This window comes from Pan troglodytes, chromosome 3 (genome assembly GCF_028858775.2).
Source record: "Pan troglodytes isolate AG18354 chromosome 3, NHGRI_mPanTro3-v2.0_pri, whole genome shotgun sequence".
Lineage (NCBI taxonomy): Eukaryota > Metazoa > Chordata > Mammalia > Primates > Hominidae > Pan > Pan troglodytes.
This window is the reverse complement of record NC_072401.2, coordinates 17,409,389-17,430,040: the sequence shown is the minus strand read 5'-3', so window position 1 is coordinate 17,430,040 and position 20,652 is coordinate 17,409,389. Positions and strand designations below refer to the sequence as shown.

General features: G+C 39.2%; 1 long non-coding RNA gene across 1 annotated transcript in view; it reads left to right on the top strand.

Moving 5' to 3' along the window:
* Positions 1 to 20,652, top strand: part of LOC129143703 (uncharacterized) — an 87,957-nt gene that overhangs the window by 50,629 nt on the left and 16,676 nt on the right. Inside the window, exon 2 of the long non-coding RNA XR_008547459.2 lies at positions 9,516 to 9,564. This is a non-coding gene — a long non-coding RNA (uncharacterized LOC129143703). The remainder of the gene's footprint in view (positions 1 to 9,515; positions 9,565 to 20,652) is intronic.

Genomic DNA, 20,652 nt, shown 5'->3' with positions numbered 1-20,652 from the left:
AAAGCAGAGGGAAGGGCCAGGGCAACTCTAAGGTGCTGTCTAGAGAGACAGTTCTACATTTTTATGTGCTTTGCTTATTAATCACTGTATCCTTTCCCTTTTATTTGACACATACTGAGCATACAGCATTATTCAAATTTTGAAGGAGCTTTTTTTTTCATCCTTAGTATTCTAAAACTCAAAGGGATTTATAGCCTGTAGAAACTTGTCCATTTAAAACCAGTGACACCAGATGGTCCCCAACAAATATATAATTACTTCTGACTTGAGCTAACAATCCAAGCAATGAACTCCTGAAGAGGTAATTGGGAGACATTTGTGTTTTTGACAATTTTGAAAATGTCTTTTATTTTTTAGCAAATAAATAACTGTGGTATTTTCAGGAATATACTTTTATTGTAGATTCTTTTAAAATGCTCATGATCTAAAAGAAAAATATTAAAAAACACCCATCATTCTACTGCCTCAAGATATTTGCTATTAAAAGTTCATGCTGCCATTTCAGATTTTTTCCTGTTGTTACATGTTGCGTATATGTAAGTATATATATTTTAAACTAAAGGAGAATTATACCATTCTTTCTGTTTTATTATCTTTATGCCATCAATTTATAATGAACATCATTTTATCTTTCTATGTCAATAAACATACATATATTAAATTATTTTAAACTTAAATTATTTCATGGTATTATGTTGGGACTTTGGGAGGACCCTCCAAATAGCAACCATCTTTCTTACCTGAGTTCTGAATTATTTGAGAAATGAATATCACCTTCATTCCTGATGATGAAGGTGCAGCAGCTATTAGCTGAAGACTGGTAGACTGACTGATGCTGAACCCCAGAATTAGAGAGAATTCCCTCCCCAGCCCCAGGCAGCACTGAACAGGCAAGTGTGGTTCCCATAGAGAACAAGAACCTCTGCAAGCATCTCATTCCCAAGACATGGGAGGGAGGGACTGGCTAAGCACATCCAGTTGATTGTTCCCAAACTCATCAATGAGAAAAGTCACCCCTGATTTTCTGTGGAAGAGTAAGAAAGGGGATAGAGAGGAATAGAGGTTATTCTAGTGGAGCTCCCTCCATATCAAAGGAAACATCAGAAATACAGAAGCTCCCCCCAAGGTATGCATATGCCGTAATTTATACAACCAGCCCTTATGAGACATTTGGCTTGTTTCCAATCATTCCATTATATCACACATTATTTTATCTGGACATGATTATTGTCCCCCATAGGTACAAAAGGGATGCTCAGTGTTGTCTGGGATCATGTGGTTAGTGTTGGACATACACTTTGAATTCAAGTTCTCCCGACTCTAAAGCTCAATATCCCATCCCTCCAAGGTGAATGAGAGGTTACCTTGACCAGGGCTTCAGGCAGCTATGGGAAAAGGCTTGATGGCTAAGGTGGGATTTACTGAGTCTTAACTATGGATATAGAACAACTAGGAAACTACCCAAGGATCTAAAACAAATGTGTAATGGTCTGGTGCAGACCAGGTGTAAATGGGGCAAGTGAATGATCCTAGCAGGATGGAGTGAGGTAGGGCAAGATTCCAGGAAGAGGAGACTTTCTGTGCTGCCAGCCAGCCTGTAAGCACCGAAGACTGCCCCTGAACTCTCTCTCTAAAGGACTGACCTGCTTCAGTTTAACTGACAGTGGCCACGCCTTATCTCCACTTTCTCTAAGATGTCAAGAGAAATTACAGACACGTGTCTGCAGAGCCCAAGTCCCTGAGGCTTTTTTATTGGAAACTTTGTCATAGAGAAAGCAGCACCCAAGTGTCAGTGATGAGACTCAACTCAGATGGCAGGGCTTGGCAGCCGTCCTCATAGACTGCCAGTTTGATCTGAAGATGGATGTTTCATTGACAGCAGGCACTTCTGGTGTGTCAAATCCCACACTAACAAATCGCTCTCGTTTTCTAGTTTCCGGCCTAATGGTCTGCAGTGTGTAAGTAATTTTTCCCACCCTTCTTCGTGTCTCAAAGCCCTGCTGTTTGCTCTAAGGTGAGATATAGTCACAATCTTGCTTTTATGTCAAATGTATGATGTGCTTTATTTAGCTGGGATCTGCTAAGATGCTGTAGGTAATTCTTTCCCTGAGCATCCCTTGGCTGGACTGTGTTGTAACAAGTCTTGATTGAATACTGGTGGTTTGATTCAGGGAGAAAAGCAAAACTACCCCAATAGATAAAGGAAGCAGATGGGTATGCAAAGGCAGGGGGCAGCTCTGGTTCAGAAATGAGCTTAAGGAGAACACAAGGAGAAATGGACCAGAACCTCAGGAGTGCAAATGACAGGGGACCCATTCATTCCTCGTCGATTCCTTCTAGCCTGCAGGTAGTAGGTGCTTAGTGTATGTGAGGCTCCGTGTTAAGAACTGCTTCATGTAATGTGCCTGAATGATACAAAAAACAATAAAACAAATTCCTTGTTCTCAGAGGCTTATGTGTAAGATGTACATACAGCTATAAAATGAAACAATATGATGCATGTGTAATGCAACAGCTTCTTGGGACACTTTTGGTTTTGTTTAATTTTGTTTTTGTTTTTCTTGAGACAGGGTCTCACTGTCTCCCAGGCTGGAGTGCAGTGGCGAGATCACTGCTGTCTGCAGTCTTGACCTTCTGGGCTCAAGTGATTCTCCCACCTAAGCCTCCCAAGTAGCTGGGACTACAGGCATGCACCGCCATGCATGCCTGGCTAATTTTTCTGTATTTTTGGTAGAGATGGGGGTTTTGCCATGTTGTCCAGGCTGGTCTTGAACTCCTGGACTCAAGTGATCACCTGCCTTGGCCTCCCAAAGTGCTGGGATTACAGATGAACGTGCCTGACTGAGATGTTCATTTGTGTCTTGTCTTCACTCTTTTTACCACCTGTCTCAGAGAGTTGCTTGAACCTCCCATTCTTTCTTGCCCTGGGGAAAGGTTCTGTTGAAGAGAGCAAGGTAGTGAAGCAGCACGCAGGGTATGTAATGGCCAATACTGCCTTAGATTATGGGTGTCATAGAGAATGAGATTAAGCCTAGTGAACTTGTTAAATGAACTTATGGATATATATTTTCAGTTTTAATAATATTTATTGAGCATAACCTTCAAGTTGGGCATTTCATTTCTGTAATTTTATTGTAGTTGTAGTAGTAGTTGTTACTGTTGCCCTTCTTAAAGAGATGAGTAAACTGAGGCCTGGAGCGTTTTAAAAACTTTTTCCTATTCTCACTGCTGGTTAATAACAGAGACAGAATTTGAGTCCATGCTTGTCTCCATTTCAGTCACTTTCCATGGATAAAAGTTTTGGATGTTGGAACTGCAAGCCGTTCCTTGCATTTCATCAAGAATCGGTCACACTATTGTTCTAAGTATGCAGACTCTATAACCTATGGACTTGAGAACTGAGGAAAAGGAAAAAAGACTGGTTGGTATAGCCAAAAGAAGGTGACTGATTGCTTTAAAAAAATTATTTAGTTAGCCAGGCACAATGGCTCATGCCTGGAATCCCAGCACTTTGGGAGGCTGAGGCAGGAGGATCACTTGAGGCCAGGAGTTCAAGACTATCCTGGCCAACATGGTGAAAACCCATCTCTACTAATAATGCAAAAATTAGCCAGGCATGGTGGTACACACCTGTAATCCCAGCTACTTGGGAGGCTGAGGCATGAGAATCCCTTGAACCCGGGAGGCAGAGGTTGCAGTGAGCCGAGATCATGCTACGGTACCCCAGCCTGGGCAACAGAGCAAGACTCTGTCTCAAAAAACAAAACAAAACAAATCAAAACAAAAAACATTGAGGTAGTTAGTTATTTTGATATGGTGGTCTCGTTATGTTGCCCAGGCTGGTCTCGAACTCCTGGTCTCAAATGATCCTCCCTCCTCAGCCTCCCTAGCAGCTAAGATTACAGGCATGAGCTTCTGCTCACACTGATCCACTGATCTTGAGTTTGATCTCACCTCCATCTTTAACTCTTCTGTAATTTTGAACCAGTTATTTCTCCCTTCGTGTTTCACTCTTCTCATTTACAAAATGAGAACTTTGATCTGACAGACCCTCTGATCTCTGCCCCTTGGAAAGTGCATTAAAAAGGGGATTCAGATCAATTATGCATGAAGCAAGAAGAATTGCAATTCTTGAATGTAGACTTCAGAAGAATGAGGGAGCGAAAGACTTCACTTTTAGAAAAGACATATTACTTTGAGAATATATTTGCTGTCTTATCTATCTTCAGAGGCTGGTATCTAGAGCAGTCCAACACGTAGTAAGCTCTCAATAAATACTTACTGGCTGCATATGATTTGCATTGCAGGAGCTAAAACTTGAGTCCCATATTAAAGGAGAATGTGGTTGATATTAAAGTTAAATATAGAAATAAGACATGGAAAGAAACACAGAAATCTCTGATTCTGATTTTTAAAATTAGGTAAAAATTTATCCTTTTGATTACTTAAATGATTGTTTCCTAAAGTATATTTTATGATATGCTAGTCTTCATGTTCTTATGCGATAAAAGGGTTTTACGATCAAATAAGTTTAGCAAATATCCATTCATGCCATCCCTCTCCTTAGGGATTCAGTAAACATGTTAGCATATCAAAGGCCCTGAAAAGTCCTGCAAAAAGTAAATCTATTTAACTTCATCTAAGGTTTCCCACCATCGCCCATTCTTTTAAAACAAATAATGTTTATTAACATCTATGGAGTAAACTTCGAGAAGCACTGAATTAGATACAACTATTCTCGAGAAAGGAAAATGTATTAAATAACTCCCAAAGGTCCTGTTTATTGTTATAATAATATTTATATGTTATGATATAAATGTGAGACTGCCCTTGGCCTCTTAAATACTTGTAGAAAAATCTGTGATTCTAATTTATTTTATTTTGATCAGAATTTTAAAAGCAATATTTGGAATTTTATTTTTAGGTTCAAAAATTTGTTTAGTGCTTTTTTGCAGTAATTTTCTGCTTTTCATCTGGCTCTTTATAATCTAGGGGACCGCTAGTTGCTTTCGAAGATACATTGCTCTTTTTCTCTGGAAAAATAATATTACACCATGTTGAAGAGGATTTAAATCCATATATTTTGGGGAGTGTCTACTTTTTAAGGAGGGTGGTCTTTTGAGCTGAGGAAAATGGGTTCCTCCACGCTGATATGTATGAGAAATCTAAAAGGCACTGTGTGACTGGCTGTTGCCAAGAAAGCAAGCATAGTAATGAGGAGTTCCAATCAAGGAACCTCTTAGAGGCAGTGAGGTGCCATGAAATGAGCAGTAGCCTTGGAACCAGAGACCTGGGCTTGCCTGCTATGTTTGCCCCTTGTTCGCTATGGGACCTAGGACAAGTTACTTCATCTCATCTTAGGGTTATTGTAAGGTCCAAATCATTTAATGCATGTAGTAATATTCTATAAACTAAAATATTACCTAAATATTACAATGAGCATCATTACATTCATCTAGAACAGGGACGTCCAATCTTTTGGCTTACCTGGGCCACATTGGAAGAAGAATTGTTTTGGGCCACACATAAAGTACACTAACACTAATGATCGCTCACCACCTAAAAAAACTGCAAAAAAATCTCATAATGTTTTAAGAAAGTCTATAAATTTGTGTTGGACCACATTGAAAGCTGTCCTGGGCCTCATGGCTGCAAGTTGGGCAAGTTTGATCTAGAGGGACATATAGAAGATGAGGCTCTTTCATGTGTAATTTCTTTTTCTTTCTTTTTTTTTTTTTGAGATGGAGTCTCACTCTGTCACCAGGCTGGGGTGTGGCACGATCTCGGCTCACTGCAACCTCCGCTTCCCAGGTTCAAGCGATTCTCCTGCCTCAGCCTCTCGAGTAGCTGGAATTACAGGGGCCCACCACCACACTTGGCTAATTTTTCGTATTTTTAGTAGAGATGGGGTTTCACCATGTTGGCCAGGATGGTCTCAATCTCTTGACCTTGTGATCCACCCGCCTTGGCCTCCCAAAGTGCTAGGATTACAGGCATGAGCCCTCTGCGCCGGGCCTCACATGTAATTTCTAAACATTCAGAACGTAAGGCTTATGATTCCAAATTTCATGCTTTTTCAAACCTACTGAAACATTCACCTCCGCCTCATCTCAAGTTTTGCTTCTCAGTGTTTACTGTGGAAGCTCTACCATCTAGAAATCCAATCCCCAGTTCTCAAATTCTACCCCGACAGCTGTTCCTCAAGGCTTTCAAAGCTTCAAAAGATGGTGTCTCCAGCAGCAGGTTTAAAACTCCATGTCACCTGTTCCATGAAATCTGGACTTCTCCCACGTTACTTCTCCCACTTAAAAGTGAATTGAACCATTATTCACCTACTATTCATATTTCACCTACTATTTTCTCATGTCTGCTTTTTGGATAATATCTTTTATTCTTCCATATCCTTCACCATTCCCAGTGAATCAGTAAATTAGTAATAATCTCCTGAGTTTACTTATTTAATGCCAGCCTGTTGTAGGTTGAATTTTGCCCCACTAAAAAGATAAGTTTAGGTCCTAAACCCCAGTACCTATGAATGTGACCTTATTTGGAAAAAGGGTCTTTACAGACGCAATCAAGTTAAAATCAGACTGGAGTAGGGTTGACCCTAATTCAATGACTGGTATTCTTATTTAAAAAAAAAAGGGGGGGGGGAGGAAATTTGGACACAGAGAAAAAGACATACAAGAAGAAGGTGTAGATTGCTGCAATCATGAAAAACTAGCAAGAAGTGAGGAAGGATCCTTCCCTAAAGCATTCAGAGAGAGCTCAAACACCCCAAAACCTTGACTTGAAATCCTAGACTCCAAAGCTATAAGAGAATCTATTTCTGTTGTTTGAAGCCACCAACTTTGAATACCTAGTTATGGCAGCCCTAGGAATCTAATACACATACTCACTGTCATTTTCCTGGTTCTTGCAGGGATGACTGGCTGTAAATGCTGCCTGTGAGATCATTCTGCTCCCGCCTTCCCCGTTAAATTCCATTTTGCACGTGGCAGACTGAGTGATCTCAACTAAAATTCACTCAGATCGAGTTACTTTCCTGATTCATTGCTCTTAGGATAAAGTCTCCATTTTTCTTAACATAGCTTCTCATCTTCTCTTTCTAACTATCCCTTTCTTCTTCTTTTTTTTTTTTTTTTTTTGAGACGGAGTCTCGCTCTTTCACCCAGGCTGGAGTGCAGTGGCGCTATCTTGGCTCACCGTAATCTCCGCCTCCCAGGTTCAAGCAATTCTCCTGCTTCAGCCTCCCGAGTAGCTGGGACCACAGGCGCCCGCCACTACGCCCGGCTAACTTTTTGTTTTTTTAGTAGAGATGGGGTTTCGCCGTGTTAGCCAGGATGGTCTCAATCTCCTGACCTCATGATCCACCCCCCTCAGCCTCCCAAAGTACTAGGGTTACAGGCATGAGCCACCACGCCGGGCCCCCTTTCTTCTAACTTAGCTTACCCTCAGTTCTCAGCTTTCATGACATTTCCACTTCCCTGTATTCCTTCATCAGACAAGAAACTCCATGAGGAAAAGTCCTGTGTCTTATCTTCATCACTGTGATTTCCTTAGACATGGTACTGTGCTGAGCATGTCAGATATATGAACATTGGTTTCAGTAATTCATAAGTTATCCCTTGAGTATAGATACAGAGACTGAGGCCCAGAGTTTACGTGAAATCCAGATAAAGGCTGTGGACTTGCTAGCATTATTGCTATCCATAGCCTGTATTTATTGCCAAAACTGAACTATCTTTGCAACAACTCTTTGACGTGGGATCTTTTAGTATCCTCCTTTCCAGAAGAAGCAACTTAGGCACAGAGTGGGAGAGACTTGCCTGAGGTCATACTCCTAGTTAGTGGTAGAGCTGGAGATTGAGCCCACGCAGCCTGACTTCAGATGTCACAGTTTCAGCATAGCTCCATTTTCCCTGGATAGTTTGTGTCAAATATTCAGATCTGGTTGGGGGCCAGGTATCAGAAAGTCATGCATCTTTATTTTTGTTTCTGAGTATAAAGTCCCTATGCACTGTAAAGAAATTGGCATTGCTCACATACCTTCTGCACAGTGCTTTACTGGAGCCTAGATGACAAAGTTCAAATCTGACTTCATCTTCATTCAACATCATTTAGTGAGCACCTTTTATGCATCAGGTTCTATGGTAGACAGTAGGCATGCAGAGAAGATCAAACCAGGTCTTGGACTTAGGAGCTCACATTCTGATAAGGGAACGAGTCAAGGAAATGAAAATATTATAGTTCAATGTAATGGATACACTCATGGATTTATTTCCAAGGTAAAGAGCTGGTCCTGGGAGGGCTGGACTCATTTGCTTTGGGAAAAGGGAGCTACAAGAAAAACTTCTGGCTGTTGAGTAGGAAAAGATGATGAAATAGTCCAGTGTTTTTCTTTTTTCTTTTATTATTTAATTCTAAGCAGTTTAGTAATGTCAAACAAAACAAAGAGGGCAGAGTACAAGCCAAAGAAAAGGGCTGGAGCCAGAAGATAATGGGATATCTATATCATGCTAGAGAGCCTGGATTTTGCCAAGGGGATGATATAATTACTGAAGGATTTAGTAAAGGAAGATATACAAAGACTTTTGCTTTAGAAAGTCCACGTGGCTGGCCTCCTTACATTATAAAAAGCATATTATGTTTCTATTACATGCACATATGTGCATTTTGTGTATACATGTATTTTTGCGTGTTTATATTGATGTACACATACTCCTACTGTGAGTCAGTTGAACTGTATGATACTGCGATTTCTATTGGTTAAAAAATGGTCAAATATCACTATTTCCAACAGTCTGACCTGTAATTTATAGTATGGTAGAAGAATAGATTGTGAAGTCAAAAACCCTAGGTGTGAATTTCACATTTTAGCTTGAGTTCCACAGAATCAGACTGACACAAAGACTCAAGGTGAAGGAGTTTCTGGCAGGACATGCCAGTTGAGGAAGAGACACAGAGAAGAAAATGCAGCCCACAAAGGGCGTGCTATCCAGCCAGCCACAACAGAAGCCAATGGCAGTGGAAACTTACTCTCACTGGGCAGATGTGGAATTCAGTGTAGACATGCATCTCAGAGGCAGCCCACCCAAGGGGACGGGGCTGGGATATTTGCATAGTAACTTCCATTAGTAACTGGTTAAAAGCTGCTGCTAAGGACAGGCATAGTGGCCTTCATAGCTCCAGAGAAAGTCCTTGCACTCTCTATTAACTGGGTTTACATACTCCTGTTAGAAGTCTGCCGGGGTGCAATACAATGATGAGGTCTGAGGGATATGATCCCCCACACCCATCTCTATGACTTGCCAGCTAAATGGCCTTGACTTAGTTCCTTAATGCCTTTGAGGCTCATTTTTGTACTACCAAAATGGGGACCACAATACCTTCACCTGGGGAGGATTAACACACTTTATTGTTAATATACTACTAAGGTAATATATTTCTAGTGCATTAACACCAAAACAAATAGCAGTCTCAACATTTACAAAACAACTTTTCTTTTCTTCTAGAACTTCTCCTTACTGAGCCTTCATTTCTACTCCCAGAGAAGTCCAACAGGTAAGTTGTGCAAACCGATAACCTTGAACTCCACGAGATAAGCTCTTAGAATTGAAAAGTAACATATGCCTCTCTATGGTGTTCCTTTCAGTGAAATACAGCCCACTTATTGCTAATAATATTTCTGCTTCTTCATGCAAGGAGGATGTCAGTAGTGGGGTCACTTGTGTGGCCCATAGAGAAAGCTAGCGCTGTTTCCATGGTGTCATACTAAGAATTCTGGATTGTGTCTGCAGCAAGAGAAGTTCAGATCTCAGGGGTGGCCAGCTGCTCTGCATTGATACCTAAGCAAAGGGGAATTGAGATTTTTCAGGGTGAACACAGAGAGTCCTGAATTACAGGTTCATACCTGGAGGAAAGACCAGGAAGGCATGCGTTTCCATCTTAAAATAACTTCCTTGCCAGTGTCTGAAATCCCACTTCCAGCAACCCATGTTTTGTGTGTTAGGTATTGCTCTCTCTCTCACTCTCTCTCTCTAAATTGAACTATAATTATATATGGTGAAATGCACAGATCTTAAGCATAGAATCTGGTGAGTTTTGAAAAATGTATACACCTGTGTAACCAATAGCTCTATCAAGATAACATTTCTGTCACCCCAGAAAGGTCTCTGCTGCCTTTTATCATTCACCTTCCCCTGATAGCCATTCTTTTTAGTTTTATCCCCACAGATCAATTTTGCCTGATCTCAAAATTCTTATTAAAAATAATAAAATATGCATTCTTTTGTGTTTTGCATCTTTTGCTCAACACAATAATTTTAAGATTCATTTATGTTGTTGTGTATAACAGTAGTTTCTCCTTTGTTATTGCTGGGTGATATTCCATTGCATAGTATACCACCATTTGTTTATCTGTTTTCCTGGTGATGAAAATTTGGGTTATTTTCTTTATTTTATTCTATTTTATGCTATTACGAATAAAATTGACATGAATCTTCTTGTAAAAGTCCTTTTGTGGACAAAGGTTTCATTTCCTTTAGCAAAATATCTTGGAATAATGCTCTATAAAAGAAGGTATACAAATGCCCAACAAACACCTGTAAGAATGTTCACCACCATTAATCATGTAAGAGATGTACATTTAAACCACTATGAGATACCACTGCATCCCACTAGGATGGCTAAAGTTTACAAATATTCTCTTTGAACAGGCAAATGAATCTGGAAATAATATTCTTTTAAGTTTTTAATGTTTTTGTTAGGAAACAAACACACAAAAATAGAATAGTTTAATGAACCCTCATATATTCATTTCATAGATGCAACAATTACCAACATTTTGTCATAATTACCTTGTGTCATTTTTCAACAATAATCAATTATCCCATTCTCTGACACAAACTGGGTGGATGTCCTACAGTTCAATTCAATTCTGTCACTAATTAACTGGCATTAGTACAGACCCCACAAATCAAGGGCTCAGTCCCATAAGCCTGCCCCCACTTCAGATGCCAGCCTGAAAGCGGGTCCTCAGGACCTCTGCATTTCTGCCTGGCCAACTACAAAATTGGGAATTCTGAGGCTACCCTCCCTATCAAATTTGGTAATTATCTAGAATGACTCACAGAGTTCAGCAAAAGTGCCTTACTTATAATTACCATTTTATTATAACAAATACAGCTCAGGAACAGCCAAATGGAAGAGATGCATGGAGCAAAATATGGGGGTCATGGTTGGTGGGGTGCTTCTCAACCTGGAAGCTCCCTGAACCCCACAACTTAGAGGTTTTGTGCAGAGGTTTCATTACATGGTGTGATTGATTTAATCATTGGCCATTAGTGACTGACCTCAACTTCCACCTCCTCTCCCCTCCTCAGAGGTCCTGACATGGGGCTGAAAGTTCTAACCCTCGAATCACAAGGTTGGTGTCCCTGCTGGTGGCTAACCCCCATCCAGACGCTACCTAGGGCACCCCATAAGTCACTTCATCAGATAAACTTAGGTGAGGTTGAAAGGGACTTGTTATGAATAACAAAAGATAGTCCCCTATCACTCAGGAAATTCCAAGTGTTTTAGGAGCTCTGTGCCAGAAACAGAGGTGGGAGGAACAAAGACCAGATATTTATTTTTTTGTTACGCCACATGTCTCAGTTATGTCTTATTTGCGTATTTATTAGTTTTTAAAATTTTGCAGTAGTATTTAATTTAACTTAATTAATTAATTTAGAGTTAGGGTCTCATTCTGTTGCCCAAGCTGGAGTGCAGGGGCCAATCGTAGATCACTGTAATCTGAAACTTCAGGCCTCAAGTGATCCTCCCACCTTGGCCTCCCAAGCTCTGGGATTACAGATGTGAGTTACCATCCCTGGCCTGCTATAGTGTATTTTAAAGAAAAACTTCTATATCAGGTTGTTTTATGCTTAAGTAAGGACATTTCATATATAAACAAAACACTATTTTGTACTTAATGAACAATAATATCATCTAATACCCTCTCCGTACTTAGATTTCCCAAATCATCTCAAAAATGTCTTTATAATTGATTGACACATTGCATTTGGTTGTAACATTTGGTTTTCTCTTTTATCTAGAAGGGTCCCTAGCTTATCCCCTTCCTTTTTTCCCATGCCAATGAATTATTAGAGAAATCACATCAACTGTCTGTAAAATCCATGCTGTGATTGTCTCCTAATAGTACAATTTCTCTGGTGCCTTCATCAATGTCTTTTCTTTTAAAAAAAAATTTTTTTAACTTTTATTTTAAATTTAGGGGTACATCTGCAGGCTTGTTACATAGGTAAACTTGTGTCATGGGGGTTTGTTGTACAGATTATTTCATCACCCAGGTATTAAGCCTAGTACACATTAGTTATTTCTCCTGATCTTCCCCCTCCTCCCAACCTCCACCCTCTGAGAAGCCCCAGTGTGTGTTGTTTCCCTCTATGTGCTGATGTCATCTTTTATTTAAACAAGAAGACAGATCTAAAAGATTCAGGTTCTTGTTTTTAGAGCAAGAATACTTCATAGGTGGTTTCATTTATTTTGATGGGTATTCTTTGAGTGTCTACCATGTTTTCAGTGCTGAGAGTTACAAAGGTAAATTCCATATATCAAAGCCTTGTTGTTAAAGATGTTATCCCAGTTGGTGAGAAAGGCATGTAAGCCAATCAATATCATAATATAAATGCCATGGAGGATTTGGGTGGGGGATATAAATTCTGATAGGGGCACCAAGGCTACGTGAGAAAGTGATAAATGAACCGGCTCTAGAGAAAACAGTAAGGTTTGCCAGTCGAAGGAGAGAGAGTGGGGAATTTGCTAAGCCAAGGACCTGTGTGTCTACAGGAGGAGATGCATAATTTCACCAGAACAGGTTGTTGAGGTCTTACAGAAAAGTGGAAGAATTTGGGCTTTATCTTTTGAGCACTGGCAAGTATGGAAAGAATTTTATCTGAGGGTGGGCGCTGGGTGGGATTGTCAGCCTGGAGTGCAGTGTTCAGCACCTGAGTGTGAATAGATTTACCAAGAATTGCCCTCTCATCTCGAGGCAGACTCCACAAGTCCTGTTTTAATTTCTTAGGATGTGGCCCCAGACAAAAGCTGACATTTAGCGTGTTAAATGCCCCATGCCATGTTTATTGTGCCCCTTGCCCCATCAAGTGGCCTTTGTAACCATGGAAACAGTTCAGGTTTTCAATCTAGCAGAAGATAAAGAACAGGCATATGGTGTTGAGCGGACTATGCAGACAACATTAACTCTCTTTTCCTAGACTGCTCGATGATGCTAAGCAAGTTGTAGTGGCAGCAGCCAAGGGATAGTCCTGCCAGCTGATGTCCACCCAGTAGCTGACTTCTGCAGCCTGTATATTATGTTAATGATTGGAGGAGGCATCGTGGCACCTGCTCAGAGGAATCAGTGAATAAATGGCAGGCTCCCAGTTCTGGAAAACTGTAAAAATGACTCAAATAAAGAAACTAGTTGGGCTGCTCTGCCTATGGATAGCCATTCTTTTGTTTCTCTACTTCTCTAATAAACTTGCTTCCACTTTACTCAGAAAGAAAGAAAGAAGAAAGAGAAAGCAAGCAGGAAGGAAGGAAGGAAGGAAGGAAAGGAGGAAGGGAGGGAGAGAGAGAGAGAGGGAGGGAGGGAGGGAGAGAGAGAGAGAGAGAAAGAAAGAAAGAAAGAAAGAAAGAAATAAAAGAAAGAGAAACTAAGTAGGTGGAAGTGCTGGAGCAGGGACAAGAAAATTGTCACTGCAAAGCCAAAGGCCCCCCGATTTACTCTTCCTGGCTGCACTCAGAGGCTGGAGGCCAGCTGTGAGATCATCACAAAACACTGATTTCCAGCCCATCTCATGTCCAATCCCGTCAGGTGGAGTGGGGGACTTTAGCACTATTTTTTCAAAACCCCTAGGTGATTCAAACACAATTGGGTTTGCAAACAACTGAGCTAACCCAAGCAAAGGATAAGTCAACCAAGTCAATCCAGATGGGCAGGAAGGGGATGAGCTAAATCTAAGACCAGGCACTAAACTTCTCAGCAGCCTAGCAAGGGTGCACAGAGGAGACCTCCCTACTTTGAAGAATCCCTTTGATGTGTCTAATACATAATTAGAGAGATACCACTGCTTCAACGGTAAAGAGATCCTACACAGCAAAGCTGCTGAGAAAGAACAGATTAAATTCAGTGTTGCCCAGCACTGGTGTGTAGAACAGATGGAAAGGGCAGCACCCAGCTGCACCTTGCTGGAGAGGGAGGCATCCACACCTGTAAGCCCTCTGCTACCTATTCTCCTGTAGTCTTTAGGGGAGAGCTCTGAGTATACATTCAGAAGTTGCTTGGGAATTTTAGCAGGCAACAAAGACCATGTACTGTGGGTGAAAGCAAATTATTAAATAACAAAAAAACAATCCAAGCTGCAATCTACCAGGTTTCTAGGGCACTCAGTGTAACATGGGAGTTCTGTTGGACCCTACTGAAGCAATAGGTGTGTTGCTTTCCTTAAAGACGGACGACACCATGTCCTAATATTATGAACTCCAACTTTTTTTTTTTCCTGTAAACTCTTACCAACTCTATCACTCAGCACCTGAAGCTTCAAATAATTGACTTGTGGAAATGAAGACATAAACAGAATTTAGCTTCTTCTGCTCCAAATCACATGCACCCATAGCCTTAATTCCTTCTTGTGGAGCTCTCGGTACACATTTGAGTCCAAGCTTCTATGTTTATCGATAAACTGAGTGTCTGCAAAAGCAATTGTTTGTGAAATATCAAGAGTTGTAGATAACAATTATAAAGGCCAGTAAAATTCAAATGTAAAACAATCAATCAGCAAATATTAAACACCCAGTGTATATTTTTCTACTTTTTCCCCCATGGCAAATTTCACTATCTAACTTACTAATAATTTACTCATTTATTAAGCATATTGTTTGTCTTTCTCCTCTTGCGCTAGGACGTAGGCTTGTTTGCGTGTTGAAGATTGTCCCAAGTCCTAGCTCAGTGCCCTGTGTGTAGTCACTCAGAACTACTTATTGGATGAATTCATGAATAAAAGATAAACAGGTTCTGGATTTCAGGTTCTGGATTTCCATGAACAAAATGAGCTAAGGCTTGATTTATAAATCCAAATTATAATTTCTGGCTTAATGCAACCCCTTTTGTATTAATAGGAAACACCAGAAGTTAGCTGAACATTGGGTGGTTGGTAGGTCCTGTCAGGGAGCAAATGAACATCAGCAGTCAGCATGGTTAGAAAAGAAAGCAAACTAGTCTGACGCTCTTGAAGGCTATTTTCATCTAGTAGAGATGTTGGGATGCTGCAAACTTTTTTTTTTTCCACTTTGAGATTTTTCTGTTTAGATCATTGGAATCATTTTACTTCATTTGCAAACAACTGAGTGAAGGTATTGTGATCTGTGACCATTAGGATAACAATTTTAGAATCAGAGATGCAGAGATTGACTTTAGACTGTAGATTGTAGGGAGGAAAGATTTCTTTCCTCACCCCTCTGTAGGTTCATGGCTGAGGCACCTGTAACAAAAGACAAATTAACAAGAGAAAAACATATAAATTTATTTCAAAATGCAAACAAATAGTTTTCCTTTGCTACTCTGAATCTGGAAAGAAAAGGACAAGAAGCTTTTACCTTCCTTTCCCCACTGGAAACTACAGACAGTGGGGAGTGTCTGTAGTATCCAGGAGTTTTTAACGTTCCTCACCCCACTGGGAACTACAGACAGTAGGGAGTGTCTGTAGTATCCAGGAGTGCTGACCTTGGGAAGAATTCTTACCTTTTTTTTGGCATTTTGTTCATTGTCCCAGGATCTCATCTGCAGGATTAAAAGTGACCAGAAAGTCTCAGCTGTTCTACCTGGGGTGTGAGAAACAAACTCGGGGGAGGCAGAAGAAATATCTTTCTTTACTATCACAGGGTTCATGGCTGGGGTCCCTATAACAAAAGACAGATTAGCAAGAGAAAATCATATACATTTATTTAATGTAAGTTTTACATGACATGGAAGCCTTCAGAAATAAAGACCCAAGGAACAGGAAATCTGTATGTTTTTATGCTAAGTTTGATGAAGTGGATAGTTGTAGAGAAGTGTGATTGGACAATAGGGGTATAATCTAATGGTAATAAACCAGGGGAAACTTAACAAAGCTTGTTTATACAGACTCTTCTCTGTGTCCTTGTGTCTTAGAGATAAGGACATTTCTTTCCTCTGGGTATAGGGAGGGTACCTCTGAGATGAGGGTCCTATGACCTGCTTTGGAGGAAGGTCAGAGAATTCTTTTATAATCTGTAGCAGAAGACACCGGCAGGGGAATGCCAGAGAGACCTTCCTGCTTCTGCTGTTTTCTCAAATGCCAAGGTGCCATATTTTGGGGTAGCATCCTAAATTCCATCAAGACTGTAACCTCCTAAACAGCAGAGACCCATTTTTGGTAGGCCTACCACACAGAGGGCACTTCCATATACAGTTGTCAAGACAAACCTCATAACTTGCCCCCAGTTTATAAATAGAAGGGTCAAGATTTGAAACCAAGTTCATTCGCTTTCCACTGTCCAGGAGGATAATCATCAGGATGGCTGGAATTTTCTGAGTGTTGTCTTTGTAGCAGCCAGTTCCAAACACCTTATATTTCAAGTTTGTGGGGAGAAGGAATTTGAATCCAGCCTGTCTCTCTTCAGAGTCAAGACTCTTTATTGTTAAAGTTGTATTTTAGTGTCCCTGAGATTGGTTTTTATGCATAGAAAACACTATTTAGAAGTTGTATTTGGGTCTAAACAACTAGTATTCAATGCATCAAAGTTACAGATTCATGAAACCTAGCTCTTTCCTAGGATTTTAGCTTCATTTTGAAGTTTTTGCTTTACTTATAAATCTAGCAAATGTTAGCAATTTTTTGTTTATTTTTGTTAGCAATCTTTTTGTTGATCAAACAGTTGACATTTTTTATTATTTTATTTTGAAAAATTTCAGACATACACAAAATAGAATGAATAACATAATAAACCCACATGTATCCATCATTCAGTTTCAATGATTATCAGTCAACTAATGGACAGTTTCTTCCATCCATACTTCTACTCACTTCCCTTTCTCTTATTATTAGAAAGCTAATTTGCATTATCCTATCATTTCACCCATAAATACTTTAATATGTATGTAAGAAAGACAAGAACTCTTATAAAAACATAGCCCCTATTTTATTACTTTACATAAAATAGCAGTCAATTTTCAATATCAAGTTTACAGTGTTACTCAATTTTTCAATTGTTTCGTAAATGTCACTCTTGTAAAAACATTTTATTTGTTTGCATGAGAATTCAAATAAGATCCATATATTGTGATTAATAGGTATTTTAAATTTATTTTAATCTATAGGTTGTTTCTTCTCTCTCTCTATCTCTCTTTGCTACAATTTGTTTATTGAAGAAAATGGGTTATTTGTCCACAATCCTTTCTTTACAGAAATAATAAAATTTATATTTTGCATAATTATTTAATTGCATTATTTCACAATACACACACAATAGTCTCTGAATGACAGCATCAACTTTGCCATAAACAATAGGAAGATTTTTGAAAGTTTACATATTTGAGGGACAGTTCTTTTTGTCCTTAGGGTGTATCCTACCCACCAGGGATAAATAGTCAAATTATTGTGACTTACAGTCATTCGGAATTATTTTTCTTTTTGTGGATTTGACACAAACTATATATACAGTGAAATTCATCTGTTTCATTTTACTTTTTATTAGTAGTAATTGATTTTTAAGTTTAATTTGTTTTAAACATATGTAAATTTTTGGCATAGTTCCCAAGACAATCAAAAAACAAAGCCAAATCTTAAAAAATAGCCCCCAAATAGGTGACTATTTTCTTTTTATTTTAGGGCTTATTCTTTAATTATTTGCTTTTTGTTAATATAAGCAAGTATATGCATATATCATACTCCCTTCATTTAAGAAAACACAGTATTCACACTTTTCTTACCTTGCTTTTTAAATATAACAATTGATCCTATTACTCTATAGTATATATTGATAGAGCTATTCCTTATTTTTTATATAAATCTGCATGTGATTACATTGTGTGAATGTGCCAGGGTTTATTTGACCAATCTTCCTCTGATGGACACTTCGGTCATTTCCATGTTTTTGCCATTATAAGTAATGCTGCAATAAACAGCCTTGATGCTATTCCTTTCCCTCCCTCCCTCCCTCCCTCCCTCCCTCCCTTCCTTCCTTCCTTCCTTCCTTCCTTCCTTCCTTCCTTCCTTCCTTCCTTTATAAGTAATCCTGCAATAAATAGCTTTGATACTATTCTTTTCCCTCCCTCCCTCCCTTCCTTCCTTGCTTTTAGCTAGGGTATTTGTAAAATATATTCCTAGAAATTGGATCGAATCAAAATGTAAGTGCACATATCTACCTATCTATCTATATTTATATATATATAGATATTGACAAATTCTCTTCTGTAAGAGTTTTACAACTTTGCATTTCTAGCAGCAATATATGAAAGTGTCTACTCGCTTAAAGTCAAACCTATAGAATTTTTGCCAAATTAATAAGAAAGCTTGGATTTTGCTACTTAATGAATGAGAAATGGTATCTTAATCTGAAGTAGATTTCTTTAATTATAAATTAACTTGAGCTTGTCTACAACAGTAATCATATAATTTTTCTCTTTTGGTTTATTAATATGGTGCCTTATACAAATACAACCTCTGATATTGAACCACCTTTGCATTCCTCAAGAAAAAAGTATCCATGGTTACAATGTTTATTTTAGTTTTTTTGTTTGTTTGTTTTGTTTTTTTTTTTGAAACGGAGTCTCACTCTGTTGCTCAGGCTGGAGTGCAATGGCGCTATCTCGGTTCACTGCAAGCTCCACCTCCCGGGTTCACTCCATTCTCCTGCCTCAGCCTCCCGAGTAGCTGGGACCACAGGCGCCAGCCACCACACCCGGCTAATTTTTTTTAGTATTTTTAGTAGAGACAGGGTTTCACCGTGTTAGCCAGGATGGTCTCGATCTTCTGACCTCGTGATCCGCCCACCTCCGCCTCCCAAAGTGCTGGGATTACAGGCGTGAGCCACCGTGCCCGGCCTATTTTAGTTTTTTTAATACTTTTCTTTTAAGGTTAGGATTGTTTATTTCTTTAATGCGCTATTGGGTTATGTTTGCTAATATTTTATTAAAGATTTTTGCATAAATATTCAGTAGTGTGAATGGTCTGTATGTAGTTTTCTTTTTTGACATAATTTTGTCAACTTATACCAATGTTATATTCACTTTATAAATCCATTTAGAATTTCTCCTTATTTTTATCATTTATTCTTTAATATCATATGAAAAATGCATATTCATTGAGAAGCCCTTTTAGCATTCCAATGAACTGAGGTTGCCTATCTACTAAGGAAGGCAGGTAACATCTCAGTTAACTGTATAAAAGAGACTGTCGCCGGGTGCGGTGGCTGACGCCTGTAATCCCAACACTTTGGGAGGCCAAGGCGGACGGATCACGAGGTCAGGAAATCGAGACCATCCTGGCTAACAGAGTGAAACCCCGTTTTTACTAAAAATACAAAATTTAGCCGGGCGTGGTGGCAGGCGTCTGTAGTCCCAGCTACTTGGGAGGCTGAGGCAGGAGAATGGCGTGAACCCGGAAGGCGGAGCTTGCAGTGAGCGGAGGTCACGCCATTGCACTCCAGCCTCGTCAACAGAGTGAGACTCCATTTCAAATAAATAAATAAATAAATAAATAAAAATAAAGACTTTGTCTATGAATGAGGCTTAATGCTGCAGACAGCTGGTCAGACTCTCAGAGCTATTTTTCCTCATTACAGAAGATTGGATAGCACATAGCACGTGCTCAAAGATGTTTGATATTATGATAAGATGACAAAAGGAACATAAGCCTGATGAAAATCATGAATCCTAAATTAAAATCAGTACATGTGGTCTGGCAACAGGATACGATATTTGAAACTGGGACTATCCCAGAAACCCCCAGATGTACAGTTATGGCTCCTATAGACTCCCTAATGTTTAATTGAAGTTAACTATTTGTCCATATGCAAAGAGAGGAGGAAAGAAATGAACTAACCCTGAGAGTATTTACTATGTGTGAAGCTATATCCTAAGGGCTTTTCTCCCTTGATCTTATTTAATCCAAACTAAGAACCCTTAAGAGTAGTTATTAGTTATTATCACTAGATTCAGGTGAAGAAACTAAAGCTTAGCATAGTTCAAGTAACTTTTTAAAAGTAATTGTCAAATTAATGAGATAAGAAAGTGACAGAAAGGAAACCAAAAAGAAACTCGGACTGTTGGTTACAGAACCTACTTTTAACTACTACACAAGGAATCTTTTCTTTTCTGAGTTTATTAGGGGTAGTATACCTTAGTAGCAAAAAATTTAAAAAATAAAAATAAGACAAAAAGAAATGAAAATAGTATGAAATTTCACCTTTTGAGAAAATGTTTCAAATGCCTTCTTCCAGGACATTTCTTGTCTAAATTCATTCATATAAATATGCACATATAAATGTTTATGTGTGTGTGTATATATATATATATATACACACACATATATATTTTAGCAAAGATGGGCAAAAAAGCTATAAATA